Here is a 19,747-nt window from a genome sequence, read left to right on the forward strand (position 1 = left end):
TTTCTGGCCAAGTCTCTTTACAAGGAGTCAGCCTCCTGTTCAATCTCTTCTCAGGTGACTTTTCTGTCCTGTGGATCTTCATTGGTGACTGTATCTACTAACCAGTTTGCATTTACTCACTCACAAATGCAGGGACTCACATATAACCATGTTAGGCATCACAGAGTATATCCCATAAGTGATAAAGTCACAAATATGTTACCCCCATAACAAGTTAATAATCTTCCAGCATGCCAGAATGTGAGTTTAGCCACAAAAACAGCCCTATATATTCTTCTACAACCTCTAGTTTCTTTTCTACCCTTTCTTCCCTATCACCCAACTCCTAACATAGTTTGAGGCATCAAATATAGTTCAATACATTTTTTGCCAAAAGTTTCTTTGGAATTGAACCAGATACACCCGATCTAAACTTACACCTTCAAAAGTCTTTAAGGTGTTCTCTGTATGCAGGTACTCAAATAATCCTCCCAGCCTTATCAACAGTTTGATAAATTAGCATAGACTGTGGATATCCTCACTGCAGCACACCTCTGCAGATTCACACAAACAAAGGCCAATTTGGAAGCACTAAGTGAAGAGATTCTCTCCTGTTTTATTTTCTCCATTCTCCTCCAAAAACCACAGGAAATTTTGGCACTTTGGACATTCCCTTTACACAAGGGACACAGTAAAACATAATTCAACTGCTTGAATCTGGGTGAAGGGAGACAGCAATTAGGATGGCTTTGGAAAAATAAGATTAACAAGTAAGTGGCCCAATTGGGGGAACTGAAACTACAATGACATAGCTTCTAATGAACAAGTTTCTACACAGGGAAGCATGCCTTCACATATGCAACAGTGAAGGTAAAACAGCACGAAAGACCTATATTTTGAAGGGGCCCCAGTTAGATATTTAAAACTCATGAGTATAGTCAAGATTTAGTCATACAAATTTATTATCCCTTGCACTTGACTAATTCTGCTATGCTGAAAGATAGAGCGTTTGAGCACATTTTAAGTATTGAATTCAAAGATATTGAAATAGAAAAAAAAATTATAGCCATAAGAATCATAGAAAAATGGAAAAGAAAGATAACAAAAACAAAATTTTTTTGATAACTGTAACTACATAGGAATGGAAAAATTTGTATTTATATAACATGTTTTAAGTCAGTCAATGATTATATTTAAATATTGCTTTTGACATTATTACAAATATACCAATTCAAGACAGACCTGTAAAATGCTGCTTTTTCTATAGTCATTTGTATTTTGAGACACAGAGCAAAGAATACAAGGTCCTTTTCTCAGAACAAATTTCCATGAAATAGTCACATCAGTACAGCTTCTGATATTCATGTGAAAGAACCTATTAGTTGACTAAAATACCTCTGTAAGTTCCCAATCATATTTTATTACTAGGGTATATTCTAATTTTTTTCCTATTGGAGAAAACAGATCTGTACATTCAGGCTTCAGGAATATAGTTGGAGTCAAGAGAAAAATCAGGAATCTGTCTTGCATTATAGCCAAAAGATAATGGATTCTTAGGCTCTTTGTCAAGAACTTCCTACTTTAGAATTGTCCAGAGCAAGCTTCTGGACGGAAATAAATTTGAACCCCCAAAGATTCTTAAAGTCACATATCAGAAACATTCACACATAACACCACATCTGAGCTTCCATTTATCAAGAGCAGGTATGCAGTCATTCCTTGAGAATACTGTAATTCTTACAGCCCAACCTGCATCTACAGTCCAACCCGCATAGCTTGCTGAATAGGAAAAGTGTTGGAGGTGGTGGCATATAATGAGGCTGGAGAGTGGAAAGGGATAAGAGCAATAGCAAGCTCAAGGTTTTGGAAATAATTACAGTAGAAATCATCTTGCTCAAAATATAGTGGGACTTATGCATTCCAGTGCCACATCATCCACCATTTTCCATCTAAAACACAGAAATGGCAGTGAGAATGTAGTCATTTATGTGTGGTCCCCTTGATCCTGCTTTGCCTTCAAATTCACTACTATCTGTCAACCAACCAACTAATCTGAAAACTTGTTAGTGGTGCTATTGCATATCTGCCACCCCCACCCTATCAAAATTGGAGTTCTGTGAGCTATTTTAAAATAAGCTAGTGAATAGGAGCAACCATGGATTAAGAGTGAGAAGAGAAAAAAGGGGGTGGGGGAGGAGAAGAAATACAGTGAAAAAGGGGGCAACTTCTGAAAGCAAATACTAAAGAAAATCTATGAAATAAAAATTTATGTTTTAACTTTTTAATAAATCATGGGGCAAGGGATAGAACACATGACTCTTTGAAGTTTTAGACGATAAATCTTGGAAATGGGTTGTTCGATTATTATAGTACCCCTCTGAGGGCAATGAAAGGATGTAATGAAAAAAATCAGGCCATCAGAACACTAAATTATCCTGACTTACCAGAAATACTGGCAAAATCTTTCAGTATGACCTGCTACTGGCCAAACTAGGAGGAAAATAACATCTACTAGAGCTAGGGATCACATTGAAAATAATTTCATTTGATTTTCATTCAAAGCTTTCTAGATGATGACCAGTAAAAGAAGTCCATATATTCTATCTATAGTTTAATAATGTATATGAGTATTACAGGAAAGAAGAAAACTTTAGAGATAATCTATTTGCAAATATTTCAGGGGAAAAACAAAATTGTAAGATTTTCCTATGATGAAAATATAGTAATTATAATTATTCTTAAAATGTATTCATTTATTTTTTTAAATTAGAAAAAATATTTTACATGTATAACATGATATTTTGAAATATATATACACTATAGTTAAATCCAGCTAATTAACATATGTCTTACCTCACAGTTATTTTTTGTGGTGGCATGCTATTTAAACCTATCTTCCCACTCTGTGAGCTCACCTATAAGTTCTCTTCAAAATTTGATAAGAGTACATTGCATGTCATTTTCTTATTTAAAAAGCATTTTCACATACCTTATATCTTGTGATACTCAACATAGCACTTTGAGAATTTCATTTTCACCGTTTCTCAGTAAACTAAGCTCAAGAACATATAACTAAATTAGTCATGCACATAACAACATCAAATAGGATTCAAAATGGGATGTTTTGACCCTAAGAATGTGCCCTTTCTATAATACTGCACTACAGCTGCAGGCTTGATAAATGATTTTGAACAATAATTAATTTTTTTAGATTGGATTTGATTTTGGGGCCAGCCTAGAGTTGTTTGGCACTAACACTGTCATATGAAATAAATGATTAGGTAAGACAATACCATTAGGAACTTTCAAAAATAGGTATTATTTATGGCTCTGAAGATAATTTCAAAGAGCATTTTAAGAAGAGTTTTGAACAATAATAGTTAGTATTCAAATGCAGGCACATTTCAAAGGTAACTGATTTAAAGTTAATAGCTAGCATAACACTTTGCGCACAGAATACACTCAGTAAATATTAGCAAAAAACTTTAAAGTACTTCTATATATAAGCACTGGTAAGGATTTCTAACAACCAGTCTCATCAGAAAATTACACATGCATATTAGGAATGTAAATTCAGGCAGATTCTCTTTAAATAGTTTGTGAAAGTTATTATAAGCCTTGCCATGTCTATACATTTTGGTCTATTTATTCCAACTTGAGAATTTAGCCTAAAGAACTAATCTAAAATGTGAGCCAAGATTTTTTGCTTTCTCGAAAATGTTTACTATGATATTATTTATGTATAAACATTTGTCTTTTTAAAAAAACCTGAAAAAAACCAAGAACAATTTCAAAACAAAAACCAACAATAGGGGCTTCATTACAGAAATTGTTTTCACTTAATGAAATAATATTTAGATATTAAGACTTTAAAGAATTTTATTCATATAATGAATACTTCTAATGCAAACCTTCACAAAAAAGCAAGAGTAAAGCAAAGATTATACCTGTACATACTAAAATGTAAAAAGTAGCCATCTCTGGTTTTTGAAATTACAATTTTCTCCTCGTCTTTTAAAACTGTCTTATACTGGGTATCCTATTCTTATACAGACATCTAAGTTATTTTATCATCAACAACTCAACAGCCAAAATTGAATTTTTACCATGTGTCAGGCATAATTCTAACCTTTTTGTATATACTATGTAATTTACTTTTCATAAATACCATTGATATAGAACACTTTATCTTGTTTTTATATGTGGAAACAGGCAGAGGGATATTAAATAACTAGCCCGATATTACCTTCCAAATAAATATTTGAGCTGGGTCTTGAGCCAAATGGTCTGATTCCAGAACTCATGTTCTTCATGGCATTGCTATACTCTTCATATTAGACAGGCTGCTTAGCGATATGTCAGAATATATTAATGTCATGGAGAAAGTGATTTCACGCAATTGTGACCATATCTATAAAATGTTATAACCTTTCTGGTGAGATGGCCTGATGGTGTATTAAGTGTACTTACCTCACATATAACTAGTTTTCATAAATGTGTTACTTCTCCTTCCCGAGAATAGAAAAGCTCTTTTACATAGAGGGATATTACATCTATTTTGTAATCATATGTTTACAACCATTTATGGTATATTAGGCACTGGATTAAAAGCTGGAAATAACTAGCAAGTTATAGCATTCACTGCCATAAATTTAACACTACCTTGGAGGAGGTATGCGGTTTTAATTGAAACAGATTCTTCACTATGGGAATGGAGGCACTACCTTAAGAGCAAAGAGATTCAGATTGTTTCCTTGCTAGAATATGCTTCATAGGCACTACTGACTGTTTAGATCAAAGACAGTACAGGTAATGTTATTGACTTCAGAAATTCCTGCTAAACTCACTGGGTAATATTATGTCCACAAAACCACAGCTGCTAAAATTGCAAAGGCGTGAGTCAGTCATGATAATAATTTAGAGTATTATCATGATAAGCTCAACTAGGAAGACACCAACCTAATTTTACTATAGATGAAAACTATTGATGGATATTTTTGGTATTATTGACCATCTAAATGTCCTCTGAAATGTTGGAGTGTAATTTAGGTATTTTTTCTGGTTATCATTGCTGACTTTTCAAATGATCTATTTAAGAATCTTTATAAGCAGAGCCCTTTTCTCTTAATAAAGATAAAGGAGGAATTCAGAAGTTAATAACATTGGTCTGCTTTACATGCTATACTTGTTTTCCCTCCAAATTATACGAAAGTCTTATTTCAAATGCAAGTGAAAACATTCATGTCCTGTAGTTTGAGACCTTACTACATATAATATCACTGCACAGCATGATACAAATTAATGTCCTTTAAGAGGGAGCTCAAAGGCATACAAAGGTATAATACATGCCAAGAAGTTTCATTTAAATTTCCTTTGTTCATAAGGCAAATTTTTATATTTACTAATCCGTGGATAAATACAAGTATAACAGAAATACATAGAAAAAGCAACATTATATTCTCTTAAACTATGGGTTGACCTGTTACAAGCACACAATGATGTGTCTCACTAGGTGTGCATGTAGTAAAACAGATGGATTTGCCAACCAACAGTTAAGAAAATTAATTTGTTGAGCATCAGATTTTATATTAATGAAAAAAGAAAATTTGTAAGAATTATGTAAGAGAAATAACCTAACATTTAATGGCACCATAATAGCATGAACTATCAGGTTATAGAAATAATCTAGATATTAGGTTATAGAATTAACCTAACATTTAATCGCACCATAATAGCATGAAAATTTAGAAACAGAAAATCAATACCTTGGTTTCTCTAATATAAACATATGTCTCATGCGATTCAAGCATTTTATAAAATGAAACATGAATCAAAGTCGTTACAGAACAACTAGTGAGTGAAATTGTATTATTTGCTGTCTCTTATTTTCAGTGTTGATTTTGTTAGAAAACAGTATCTTATGTTAAGACCAAAACTCTGGGAACTGTTGAGATTCTGACCACCAAGACAACTAGACCATGGGGGAAGCAAACATCTGTTTACATCTGCAGCCACATATGAGGTCCCTCATGAGACTTAGCGACAAGGTGTGTTTTAATGTGACAGCGTGTCTGCTGTGTCCCTAGCACATTGGGACCAGTACACAGTGTTATTTGTACATCTGCTGAGTAACACTGAATGTGTGGATAACTAAAGCTCTCAGTAATTACTTCACTTAAGAATATTTTGAAGCTTAATTCTGATTCTGTACTTGCATGACTGATTTTTCCTTGTGCTAAATTCTTCGTTGTTCTTGCCTCGATTGATCTTTCAGTGTCTATCACTTTATTAAAATATTAAATTCTCTAAGTGATGTTTAAATGAGGATGTGTTTTAGTCTCCTGGAGGTTTATTCATTGCTCAGGTACTTTCTCAATAACTATTCTCCTGTTTCAAATCAGCAAATATGATTAATTTGCCATATATTTATGATAGGTCAATATATTTATTATGGAAACATATAGCTAACTTGATTTGAATTAAACTGGCTTAGCATAAAGATCAATATTGTTCTGTTCCTGCAAAATCACCTTGAAAAAATACTACTGGTTAAATAAAGAAGACAATGGTGCATATTTATAAGACAACAGGTATCAACTGGAGAAAACTCTTTGCAGTTGGCAATATTGGGAAACAAGGACACAGACAGATTTATGTCATCTGGCTACCAAAGAGCATGAAATATATGGCTCAGAAATTAATTGTAAAAAGGAACGAAAGCGTATTTAAGGACAAGACTCAGGACTATTCATGGAATGCATGAAGAAGGCTGATGAGGATAGCCTATAAGGCACAGTAACTCAGAAGTGCACCAACTATTTCTCCAGGCTTGAACAACCAAGTCTAAGAGTCAGATAAGGTAAGACAAGGTCAGGAAGTCTCAGGGCTGGAGAGGTGGTGATGTTGCTGAATAATTGCTTTTTAAAGCTGGAGGGGACTTCAGAGAGTCTCTCATTGAAAAAGAAAAATTAGACATAATTGGTAATGGTTTTGACTGCTGCAGAGTTAACACTTTACTCACAGTCCTACATATCTACTTCACCTGTAACTACAATTTTCCTGAAGACATAGAATAAAAATCAATTGTTCTAATCCATATGGGGAAAAAAAAAAAAACTGCCAATGTGGTGTGACTAGCAAACCAATGGAGTTATGGCTTAAGCATGATGGATTACCTCTTCCACTGCCACTTATCTAATTACTTTCCCGTCTCCATTCCAGCAGGCATGTTTACTAGCCAAGCTGTATTACAAAAAGGATAGGATGTGGGTAGGCAAAGCAAACAAACAGAAACATCAAATGCAAAGTCTTTCATTTCAGAGGACTATTGCTCTCATATTCCACGTATCTCCAAAGAAAAGCAATCTCAACCGGTCGCGGCCTGTAATCTCAGCACTTTGGGAGGCCGAGATGGGTGCGTCACCTGAGGTCAGAGTTCAAGACAAAGGATGCATCACACCTGAGGTCAGGAGTCCAAGACCAGGGCAGCCAACGTGGCGAAACCCCATCTCTACTAAAAGCACAAAAAACAAAAAAAAAATTTAGCTGGGTGTGGTGACAGGTGCCTGTAATCCCAGCTACTTGGGAAACTGAGGCAGGAGACTTGCTTGAACTCAGGAGGTGGAGGTTGCAGTGAGCTGAGATTGCACCACTGCACTCAAGTCTGGGTGACAGAGCAAGCAAGACTCTGTCTTATTTAAAAAAAAAAAAAAAAAAAAAAAAAAAAAAGCAACCTCTCCACTTTTCTGAGACAGCAAGCACAGAGATGTTCAAATTAGGTTGACTGTGCCATACTTCTTAATTATGTATCTGTATAATTATTAATAGTGCCCTCTTTTACTCAGAAAAGTGCTCTGATTTGGACAATAAGTTATATTGTTATCCTAAATACATTGTGACAGGAATGCCAACTTATATAAGACACTAAAAAAAATTTGACAAAATTCACTTTAGTAGATCATCTACTTAACATATATAATTCTACAAGTTTATAACCTACCAACACTCTCTAAGAAACAAGGATTTAAGCTATTTTTATATATTTGTTGTCTTTCAAAATGTTTCTTTTTGGCAAATAACTATATTTTAAAAAGTAAGGCATAGACTAATTTAGAAAACAAAAAAATATATAATTTCCTTATACTTTACTCTAAATCTTATTCAGTGTTGTATCATTTTTTAAAAAATTTTTGCTTTCTCTCAGGACAGCAAACATTTTTGAGATGGAAGAAAACCCATAGATCGTTTACTTCAATGCCTTAATTTTACTATCAAGAACACTGAAGAGTTCAGAGAAATGAAATGACTCACCCAAGGCTGCTGGTCTAGGTAGCGACCAATTAACCAGACCAGTAGCCTAATGAGACAAGTTGGTTCTGGATCTCCTGATTCCTAAATACTTGTTTTCTTCTGCATTCCATTCTGTCTCCTGGATTATATTCTCTATTTTATTAGGTTGGTGCAAAAGTAATTGCTAGTTTTAATTCAAAAGTAATGACAAAACCAGCAACTACTTTTGCACCAACCTAATAGAAGCCTCCTATCAGGAAGAACTTCATCAAAACCTAGCTTTGCCCTAAGCATCACGTTTTCCCACTGGAAAAGGGTAGATAAAAAAGCAAAGCGCCAAAAATAAAAATGATAATTTACCAACCTTTCTCTCAGGAGGCAAAGTACAGAGGTCTCTGCAAATGAGCATTTTTAAATGTCTTAGGCTACTGATATTTGATTGCTTTTTGAAGATTATGCAGAGTTCTCCCATCTCTGTCTTGTGATTGTCTTCAGTATGACCAATTGTTATTTTTATTTATTTTTTATTTTAGGTTTGGGGTACATATGCAGGTTTGTTATACAGGTAAACTGCATGTCATGGGAGTTTGGTGTACAGATTATTTTATCACCCAGGTAATAGGCATAGTACCAAATAGGTAATTTTTTCTGATCCTCTCCCTAATATCAAAGAAGAACAAGAACTTTGGGAAGGCTGGCCCATGAGACATCACTGGGAATTGTAAACTAATGTAAGAAAAACATAATCAAGACATGTTTCTTAATATTCAACTTAACACTTTATTTTATTGGCTCTCAAAGCAAGTGTTAGGATTAGTTTTGCTGAAGAATTTGAAGTTTTTGTTTGTTTCTTTTGTTTTGTTTTTGTTTTTCTGAGACAAGGTCTCACTCTGTCAGCCAGGCTGGAGTGCAGTGGTGTGATCACAGCTCACTGCAACCTCAACCTCCCCGGCTCAAGTGATCTTCCCACCTCAGCCTCCTTAGTAGCTGGACCACAGGCATGAGTCGCAGAGATAGAATGAGGATTTAAACCTAGGCTAGTATGGCCCTAAAGCATGTGCCTTTAGCCATTATGTTACCAGCAAAAATAGCCTTTGGATGGCAATGTGTCCACAATGAACATCTATCATTCACTTTTATTCCATGTTCATGTTTAGGAAGCAACATGTTTAAAATGAAGATAGCTGGAGTCAAGCACATGATAGCTTGGATGGATATATATATATTTTTATATATATAAAATAAATATATATATAAATATAAATATATATACACATACACACAAAAGGTAAATGCACAGAGTCATAAAACAGTAAGCTGGAAAACTTCAGGGCCAAAGACCCAGATCTACTTCAAAATGTCTCAAGTGCTTCATATGCAAGAATTGACCATAGAATTAATAACCAAATAATCAAAAACAGATCTATCTAAGAGAATATAGTTTACAATAGCTACAGAAGTCATGAGATATTGGGAAAGATGCTCCTTCCCTAAAATAATTCGAACTTATCAAGGACACTTAAATTATCCAAACAAATAACAACCGCAGGATAGTTTAGCTCTAGATATTGTCAGATGAATATTTGGACTTAATATTCTTTACATTAATTTGTTTTATGTTTACTTCTACATTTACATATTCATATTGTTTATATTATTACATTATATTAATATTATTCCATTTTACTAGACCATGTGTAGGTCAGATAAATTACTTGCTAGAACATATCAGCTTATAACATCCCAGAAACCACCCACATAGGGTTCTTTTTTGCATAATAACAACAGCTCAGAAAGACTCGCACATCTAATCTTTTGTCTTTTCTCGGTAATCTCTCTGGCCTCCTTCAACACCATGTCAGGATATTCTGAGCTACCAGGCCACCTGAGCCTAAGACCCCAAAAACACTGAGCCCAGTAAATCAGATTCCTGGCTAAGTAGTTTCAATGTGTGTAGCAGCCTCATTTGTTTATGCTTAATAAACTCATACCATTTAGAGAAAGGACTCAGATGTGAGTAACATATGCTTCCCCTAGTAGTGCACAGGATTAAGAAGCAAAGTAGAAGACAAAACTCTCTCCCTACTTCACATTTTTCTGAGTTCATTACTGCTATGAAAAATGAATCAGATTTGAGTTGTTCCTAATCTCTGCTCTTCTGGTCTCCATCAGAGAAGGCAGCCAAACTGTGATAGGAGCCATCTGGGATGGGGACAGGAGACGAGAGAGAGCCCTGTAGTTTTCTTCTGGGGAAAAGCAGGCACGGGGGTGGGTTGCTCCTGGAGCGGACAGCAACAACACTGACAGCTCATCATTTATTCTCAGCCTAAACACCAGTGGTAAGAGCCCCATCAGGTGGCATTGACAGGAGGAGGCCAAGGCAGGCACAGAGAAGCTTTAGGGGTGACTAAACATACACACTGTTGTATGACTGAACACTTGTATGTCCATTTCCTCTAGTAAAGCTTGAGGTTTTCTATGGCAGAGGCTATGTCTTAGGTACCACTGTTGTCCCAGCATCTTGCAAGGGGCTTGGCATGGGACTGATGCTCATAGAATATTTGCTGGAAGCAGGAATCAACGAATAGGGCCCAGCCCTTCTGGATTCCACAGGCTACTTCTGGCTCCTCAAACACACTCAGGCACATACACTTGATTTCAAGGACAAAGTTGCTGTCTATTTTTAATAAAGAAGCAGCTTGAGTGAATCCCATTTCTATTTCCTTACTCTCATACTGTCTTCTGTTTGCGTGAGCAAGAGTATGGACTAATTCCAGGCTTCAGTTCATTTTAGGCATAGCTGAAATCTAATCAGGGCTGTATATTCTGTCTCTGTCCCTCCGTCTGCCTCCTTTCTTCCCCCCTCCTTCTTACTCACCCTGCCTCCACCTCCTTCTCTGCCTCCCTCCATCTTTGCCTCTCTCTCTCTTTCTCTCTCTCTCTCAGGTGATATACAAATCCCAGGAACACAGATATACACATGGAACTGAATAGCACATTTTTAAAAACTGTGTCAAGTTAAGATTGTAATGGTTAGTGTGCAAGAAGGAAACTTATCCTTGTAACGTTAGGATTTTTCTTTTTCTTTAATTGTGCCCTAAGAATTAAAATCTATGCAAATAGGACTTAATTTTGCATTCCCACTTTTTCCTTAATAACTGTGTGTGTGTGTGTGTAAGACAAATGTTCTTTGTTGAAAGCTAACAGTTGCAGCCTTCTTTTAAAGGTTATAATTATATTTAAAAACATATTGCTATCAGGCTTACTCCAAATAGACAAATAATTTGCCTGCAAAAGGTAAAAAATTAAAATAAAACCACTTTGTTCAAAAACAAATTTGTTATAGAAACACCTGAACATTGGTTTTGTATAAAGTTTATGCAAGATATAACTGGATATTCATGTCATTTTAGGTAGAATTTTTTGTTTGTTCTTGTCCTCCAGAGAGAATTTAATTCAGAAATAAGAATAACTTGGAATTGGGCATTTAAAAAATATATCTAAAAATTCTATGTGCTGCGGAGGTTGGAATTCTAAGTTTTTATGAGATGAACTGCCATGCAGGTCACTTATTCTAGGAAAGTCTCCTAATAAATAATTCTTACTGTTAACCACCTCTAGGGTCACGGAATATAATGTTTAACCTCTTATTAGTGCTGACACAAGGTAACGGCATCCACTGATACTAATTCTTTGTTGTCATTAATTTAGATTGTCTGGTAACACATTAAAAAAAAAAGACCAAGAAACTCATATTTCAATTCTGAAGAAAAGCTGCATTCATTATTCAGCCATATAAGGAAGTTAAATGCTACAGCACCAAAGCAGGCAATGATAGAAAACTAGGAATAAAGAAGTTTCTTTTTAAAAACTAGGAACAAAGGGAAATAAATATTGTGTGACAGAAAACAAACCAAACGCAACAATAACTAGGTAGGTCAGCTACACGGAGGGACTACAACATTTAGCATTCCCTTGCCTCTCAAACTCAGCTATTCATGGTCTTCTAGGTTAATGGAGAGTGGGGCACGGGGTGCAACGTGGTGAATACACGTTCTAGAATCCCAGAAAAGATAAATGACTGCTCTAGTTTCTCATCTTCTGAGCAGCATGAGCCTGTGTTGAGGTTAATGTCATTGCACTACAGCCTGAAACATACTCCTCCCTGTGTATGGAAGTCATTCAAAGGAAGAAACAGCCCTGAGTAAAACTCTACAGGCATTACAGTCAAGCAGTCCTGCTCAATTCTAGATCCACCCTTTATTAGCTGTGTGACCCAGAGAAAGTTAAATCTCTAAGCTTCAATTTCTTCATCTGTAAAATGGGTATAACAAGAGTAGCTATTTGATATTGTTGTAAAGATTAAGTCATATGGATACTTTAAGAATAGCAGGAAACTTGTTTAATAAATCTTAGTGTCATCACCATCATCACCACTACCACTACCACTACCACTACCACCACCACCACCACCATCAGCATCACCATCACTACCACCTCCAACATACCCAGAACCACCACCATTCCAACCACAACCATCACCACCACCATTACCACCTTATCCAAAATCACCATCACCAACAACACCATGACCATCTTCCTCATTTTACAGGTGAGAAAGTTGACTCAGAACCTAAGTAACTGGCTGAAAGGCACAATGCTAGTAGGGGACAGAGACAGAGCTCAAATTTCCAAGTTGAGCGATCCCCCTAAGCCCATCTTTATCTCAGGAAATCTGTCATGGAAAAATGGTGTGGCCTTGGTTTCAAGGTTCACCACAAGGCTTCAGAATACGTAGGATCCCAGATATCTCATATGTAAGCATAGAAAAGCAAAAATAAAATAAAATAAACTGTATCTGGGAAATATCTTAGGGTATTTTATTAATATGTGAATTGCTAAGTATACTGCAACACCCAGTTGCTCTGTTGTCATGAGCACCAGCCTGAAAGGTGAGGGACTCACGTTCTGCTTTTCGTTCTTACCTTCATATCTTCAACTGTCACCAAAGAACACAATGCCTATTCCCATATTTAGCCCTGTGGAGACACTGTAGGAAAGAAATAAATGGTCATCTACAGCACCAAGTCCTCAGGAGAAAGGCAGGAAATGAAAAAGAATTGTTTATTTAGCCTGGCTCTATAGTGAAACAGCTGTATAAGTCTGTGAAAAGAAAGGGCCCTGGCTTGGCTCAACCTTTGGCAAATAGATGGGTATTATATAGGCAGTGTGTCGAGCCAGGAGAGGAAGCAATGGAAGAGATTTCCTATAATTCTTTCCATATTGTTAATTGCTGCTTTCCCTCCCAGGGCCTTCTGGACTTCCCACTAGAAATTCAGGGCAGGAACTGCAAGGCACTGTGGGAAGACAGCAGCTTGAGTCCTGCCTGCCCACTCAGCACCTTCCATTGGGACCCTCAGCGGGCTCACCCAAGGCAGTTATGAAGATTATCTCAAATGCCACTTGCCCACAGTACATTCAGCTATCTTCTCACCCTTTCCTGCCACTGGCCCAGAGCCATTTAACTCTACTGTTGCAAGGCTAACCTTTTGAGTTTCATGGCATTTATATTGTAATAAGGGACTAATCGATGTTCTGCCCCAAACAATAAATCTCCAATGGCCAGATTTCAGCCATGAAGGGAATATGATGAAGATATTTTATATGAAAACCTCAGTTAGTTACCATGATATTACGATGTTGCCTATAGGCAATTTTCCACATCTCTGCTTTGTTAGCTGACAGAGAAGCAAAATAACAACAAATAACCTCTTGTATGTCTTAGACCCTCAAGGTTGCTCTGATCAAAAGTATTAAGTATGCTTAAATCTCCTTCCCTTGGTTAATGGTATCCTAAGTAAAGCAAAGAAAACCTCTTCCCATTTCACAACTTAGTGTAAAATCCACTCAGATTTTACAAGATGATGGCAGAGTAATAACTCTGAGAAAATGGCGTGACAGTAGATAATTGTCAATGGCTAAGGACTCCTCAAAATCTGCTCAATGGTCATAGGATTAAAGTAAAACAGAACCATTCCTAGAAACCCAAGGACTAGTTAACACAGAGAAAAATAAAGTACTAACAATATTTTACTACAAATCTATTAAATTCTCTTTAGGACCTTCAAGAAGCAAAGTAGTATGGAAAAACAAGCACATAAGCTTTTATTTCAAATAGAAAAGGGTTCAAATCCTAGATCCATAATTTATTGGCACTTTGAAGAAATTACTTAATCTAAGTTTCAATTTTTCCTCTGCAAGGTCACTTACTTCATTAGGTCATTATAATATCACATGTATAAAAAACATTTGAGAAAGTGCTTGGAAAATAGTACAGTAATACCATTAGTCTTCTAAATTTTGTTTTTTTTTAATTTATTATTATTATACTTTAAGTTGTAGGGTACATGTGCATAACGTGCAGGTTTGTTACATATGTATACTTGTGCCATGTTGGTGTGCTGCACCCATCAACTCGTCATTTACATCAGGTATAACTCCCATAGTCTTCTAAATTTTGTTTCTACACATTCCACAAACAAAAAGGGTTCTACAAACAATAATCCTTTAAAGGATGTACTCAGATTGGTTTAAATACCCTCATAATGATTTAAAATCCCGTTATACAAAATGTACTTTCACTTAGCCTTTCATTAATTTTGATAATGGTCCTGTCTATTGAAACTGCCCATACTCTTAGATTTACCAAGGTTTGATTCCATCTTACAATGCACATCCCGTTTTTCTTTTAAATTATGCTTTTGTCCTCCAAAGGCAAATGAAAATATTGTCTAAAATCAAGGCTTCCTATAGTTTACAAAACATCTTTGAAATGATATTTCTCCTTATCAGAATATGCACCATCTCATAATCTCCCATTTTAGAGTATAAGGAGCATATTTTTTCTATTTCCTTTATAATTCTTAGCCCACTACTGGCCACAAATCCGTAGCTTATTAAATATGTGCAGATTAACTGATATATAAATTCTCCTCTGCCCCTAATCCAGTAAAGCAATCAGCCTTCTATGTAATGGCCTTGAATGATGACTAAGAAAAGAGCCCGTAATTTAAACACTTCAATATGGCTGAACTATGAAATCTCAATTGCTAAGACAAAATTCATTTACATAATGATACTATAACCCCAAGCTTTAATTAGTGCTGGAAAAATAAGATTATAATAGCAAATGTGGCTATCTGGTTGCCTCGGTAAACAACCTTTCTGCACATAATCAATTTAGGCTCCTGCAGTACTAAATTCAGACTCATAAATGTTTTTGGCTCTTATCTTATTTTTATAATAGCTATGCATTCAGAAAACATGCATTTATAAAAACTTGTAGCTATAATTTAGGTTTGCAGATGATACTATATGTGATTTGGCTCTAAAAAGAGATAAATATTCTGGTCTGAAAAGATAATCCACTAAAGAAGAAATCCATTCAAATGCTAAAGTTATTCCATACAAATTTCTTACATTAGCACATTACCTAGGAAAATTCTATGTCAATATGAAAGTATGCTCTAAAGGTAGCAGATAAAATTCTACTGCTATAAAGTAAAGCCTGAATATGTTGGACTTAAATTAGTATGTCCTAACAGCCTTTCTTGTCTTGTGATATTTTTTCTAATATTTTTCATCATTTCTGATTTCTCCACACAATTATTCTTCTGTTCTGATCACTTCAAGTTTTTTTAATATCTTCATTTCATCTTGTTTACATCTGGCTGTCTTAATGTATTTCGTTTTACTCTCAGAATTGAATTGCCATCTCATAAAGCTAAGTCTAGAGAGAATTCCATAGAATTCTCTAGAACAAGAATTCTATAGAACAAGAAAATAACACAGGTCCCATAAATAGCAAAAATAAAATATTTATTTTCCCTGGAATATGATAATAATTCTGTAGAACCCATATGATACTGAAATTTTATTTCCTTTCTAGTCTTTTTTTTCAAAAAGAGTAAAATGTGATATAAATATTGAGCATCAGACAGCTATATTTGTTGAGATGTCTTATACATACTATGAAGTTAAAACTACACTTAAAAATATAATAGTTGTTAAAACAAAATTAAGTTTGGGTAGGCCTGTTGTTTAATATATTATACTATGACTAGGAACCTCTGCTAAACTGATATTCTAAGGAGTATATTAGGTAAATATTCTAATTTACATACTCTGATTTTTCAACTCTGTATTTTAAATATATAATACTAAATGCTCAAAATCTTTTGAATCGTCTTCCAAAAATAATATTATCACTGGATTATAACTAAGTAATTAAATTTGATTTGTATCTACATTAGTTAATTAGCCTTAACATTTTTCCAAAACAGTTAAGCTAATGTTAGACTTGAAATACCAAACAATATTTTGTAATACTTATTACCATTAAACTAGAACCATTAAAGAACAATCATTAACAGCACTTCAAATTTGTGGATATTACCTACCAAACCACAAATCAAATTAGCATATTCTTCATTTATTTTTTATTAGCTGTTAACATTAGACAGAATTCCCTGTTGTAAGTCAAAATTGGTTGGCATTGGTTTAGTATGTGTCATTGACTGAGTTTATAAAAAAGCATGTGCTAGCTGTTAATTATATCTATTTAATGGGATTTTGCTTTGTAATTTTAAAATGTTTTGCTGAGAATATATTTTATTAGAAATTATAAGCATCACTTATCACTTATCAAGCTGAAATAATTCAACTCATTTATGTGAAAATATGAATAAATATGTATAGACATTTTTATATTATAAATTTAAGTGATGACTTCTACACTAAAAACAAGATCAAAGATTAGGAATCTATCTTGTTTTTGGAATCGAACAATCAGTAACGCTATACTGCCTCTTATTTTCCATCCTTGATCAATTTGGAACTTATTTCTACCTTGGTTAGGGGTTTCTTAAAATTAGCCTTTAAATTTAGGCTTTTCCAGGAATCTCTTTATGGTGCTCTGGAAAGAATCATAAAGTCTGGCTTTGTGCACAACTTTAAACCAACAAAATTTTTTTTCAAAGTACTTAATAAAGCTTCGTGGTGCCATCAGCCTTGTTTAAGTACTGTAGGTTTTGAAGGAGGACATCTTTCAAGATTAACTATGTAATTTGATGAGATGTAAATTCATTCTTCAAGATAAGTTGGGTTTAGTCTCCATAGCCTGGCTCCATTGCACGATGACAAACTCTTTCACTTGGATCTGACTGCATGGAAGTAAGACGACTGCCAAAGGAAAAATGATCCATTAAAAAATAATGTTTTCTAAGCTGCTAACAGGGCACCACAACTCCAGTTGACCCAGCAATCACATTACTGGGTATATACCCAAAGGAATATAAATATAAATCATTCTTATTATAAAGACACATGCACTTGTATGTTTATTGCAGCACTATTCCCAATAGCAAAGACATGGAATCAAAATATCTTTGATAATACGTTTTTCTAGAAAGCTTGTGTTTGAATCCTGGTGCTTAATTTAAGGTTAAGTCCCAGCCAAACAAATTTGTACAATCAATAGGCCTATTTAGCATCTACAAAGCTTATCAGTAATATGAAGTCAAGATGAAATCTCTTCAAAATTAAAAATATATAAAAAAGTAGGTCTGTAATTTCATTCCACTTATAAATTAAATGCTTTGCCATTTCTAAAATTTCACATTTCAGTTGAGCAAATGAAGTATAGTAACAATTTTATAGAGCAAGAAACTTGCGATTGATCTTGAATACTCCTAAGAACAAATATACAGAGATGGCATGAATTATTAGCCAATTTTCACCAACTCCACCAATGTTTACCAATTTTCACAAGAAATCTAAATTTCTAAAAATGGAATTTGGCAATATTCCTTCCTTAGCAAGAATAAAATCAATTTAATTGCATAAGATGAATGTTTTTTAAATGGAGCTTGGCAGAATAAGTTATTCTATCAAATCAATGTCAATCCTCTTTAAAAATCCTTTTCCTTTTTCTTCTGCATTGTACCACCCAAAAGAAGGTTATTTATGGTTTGGTAAAAGTCCTGAACAGCAGAATAAATAGGGAAAAGCTGCTTTTCAAATAAACCAGCATAGAGTCCTTATTCTTAAGAAAAGGTAAGATTAAATTTTCAAAAGAAAATATGCTTAGTCAAACAAACAAAACAAAACACAGATTTAAGGTGTTTTAAGGGTTACCCTTATGAGTTCATTTAACAACATGAAATATACCTTTAACAATATGCAATACACTTTTACATGGATTACAAGTACTATATACTACAGAAGGGTTCAATAATTGAAATGATGAGAAAACATAATTGTTAGGGAAAATAAAATCAATAGGGAACGAATTCCTAGCAAAGGAATAAAGTTCATTTGTGTTAACCTGAGCATACGTGAACTTTCCAATGCAAGACCATTGAAAAAATTCTTTCTTGCATATGAAGGATATTAATTTGCTACTAGATCACTATCTTTCAGTAAAATAAGTATCCCAACAAAACACATCTCAATAAGTGGAACACTAACAACATTATAATTAACACAAAATAGATATTAATCAAAACAAAAACACTATGCTCCCTACACACATCAGAAGATGGATATTAGAATCCCTGTTTTGCTTGATTTCATTGTGATACGGTACTCGACATTACTTATCACTATAGTGTAACAACAAAGAGATGTAAGGACACTGAAAGGCTCTTTCAGGAGAATCTGTTCTCTCTGCCCATCCCCTCCCTTTTTGGTTTGTTTTCTCTCACTTTCAGTAGGAGAAATTTCATATTTAAAGAGCATGCATTCACCATTTGGCATATCATATGCCATTATCATAAGAGTTAACTATTTTAGAAGTATATTTATATATTTATTTTTCTTCCCTGAAATTTCTAAATGTCCAGTGCTTCAACCAACATAATCATTCATTTCAATGTCTTCTGTTGTACTGCAGATATTATAGGCAGCCTCCCTGCCAGTCTCCCTCTCTCCCTCCCTCCCAGAAATTGTTCATAGAGTCAAATTTTCTGGTTTGCTTTTGGTGAGTTGAGTGCAACACACTTTCCTAGGCAAAGGGGGAACAGCCCTCTAAATATCAACTCTCAGTGGAAGAATCACTTAACAACTGGGTACTTCATATTACTACATGAGCACAGTGCCACCGTAAAGTACCAAGAGGAAGAATAAATTGTTCCTTCTTTTCTCTGACCTGCTCCCTGACAACTAGACACATGGACAGAACCTTATTTCTCTATCACTGTATCAGCAGGGTAAAGGGTTTGTTTAATAAGGATGTAAAATAAAACCAGACTGGAACTACAAAAGGGCTGGATGGACTTTCCCATATTGGCATAACACTGAAGAAGCAGGATTGGTTATGAAGTCATAATTTAGCATTGGCATTTAAGCAGAAACGTTAACTTATATTGTCACAAAGCACAATGTCACATAAAAGCCATAAAAATATTCTCAGTCAGCCCTG

General features: G+C 34.7%; 1 protein-coding gene across 22 annotated transcripts in view; it reads right to left on the reverse strand.

The window, feature by feature from the left end:
- LOC105464900 (solute carrier family 8 member A1) overlaps nucleotides 1–19,747 on the reverse strand; it is a 391,740-nt gene that overhangs the window by 283,816 nt on the left and 88,177 nt on the right. The window lies entirely within an intron of this gene.

The sequence above is a fragment of the Macaca nemestrina genome, chromosome 13, assembly GCF_043159975.1.
Source record: "Macaca nemestrina isolate mMacNem1 chromosome 13, mMacNem.hap1, whole genome shotgun sequence".
Classification (NCBI taxonomy): Eukaryota; Metazoa; Chordata; class Mammalia; order Primates; family Cercopithecidae; genus Macaca; species Macaca nemestrina.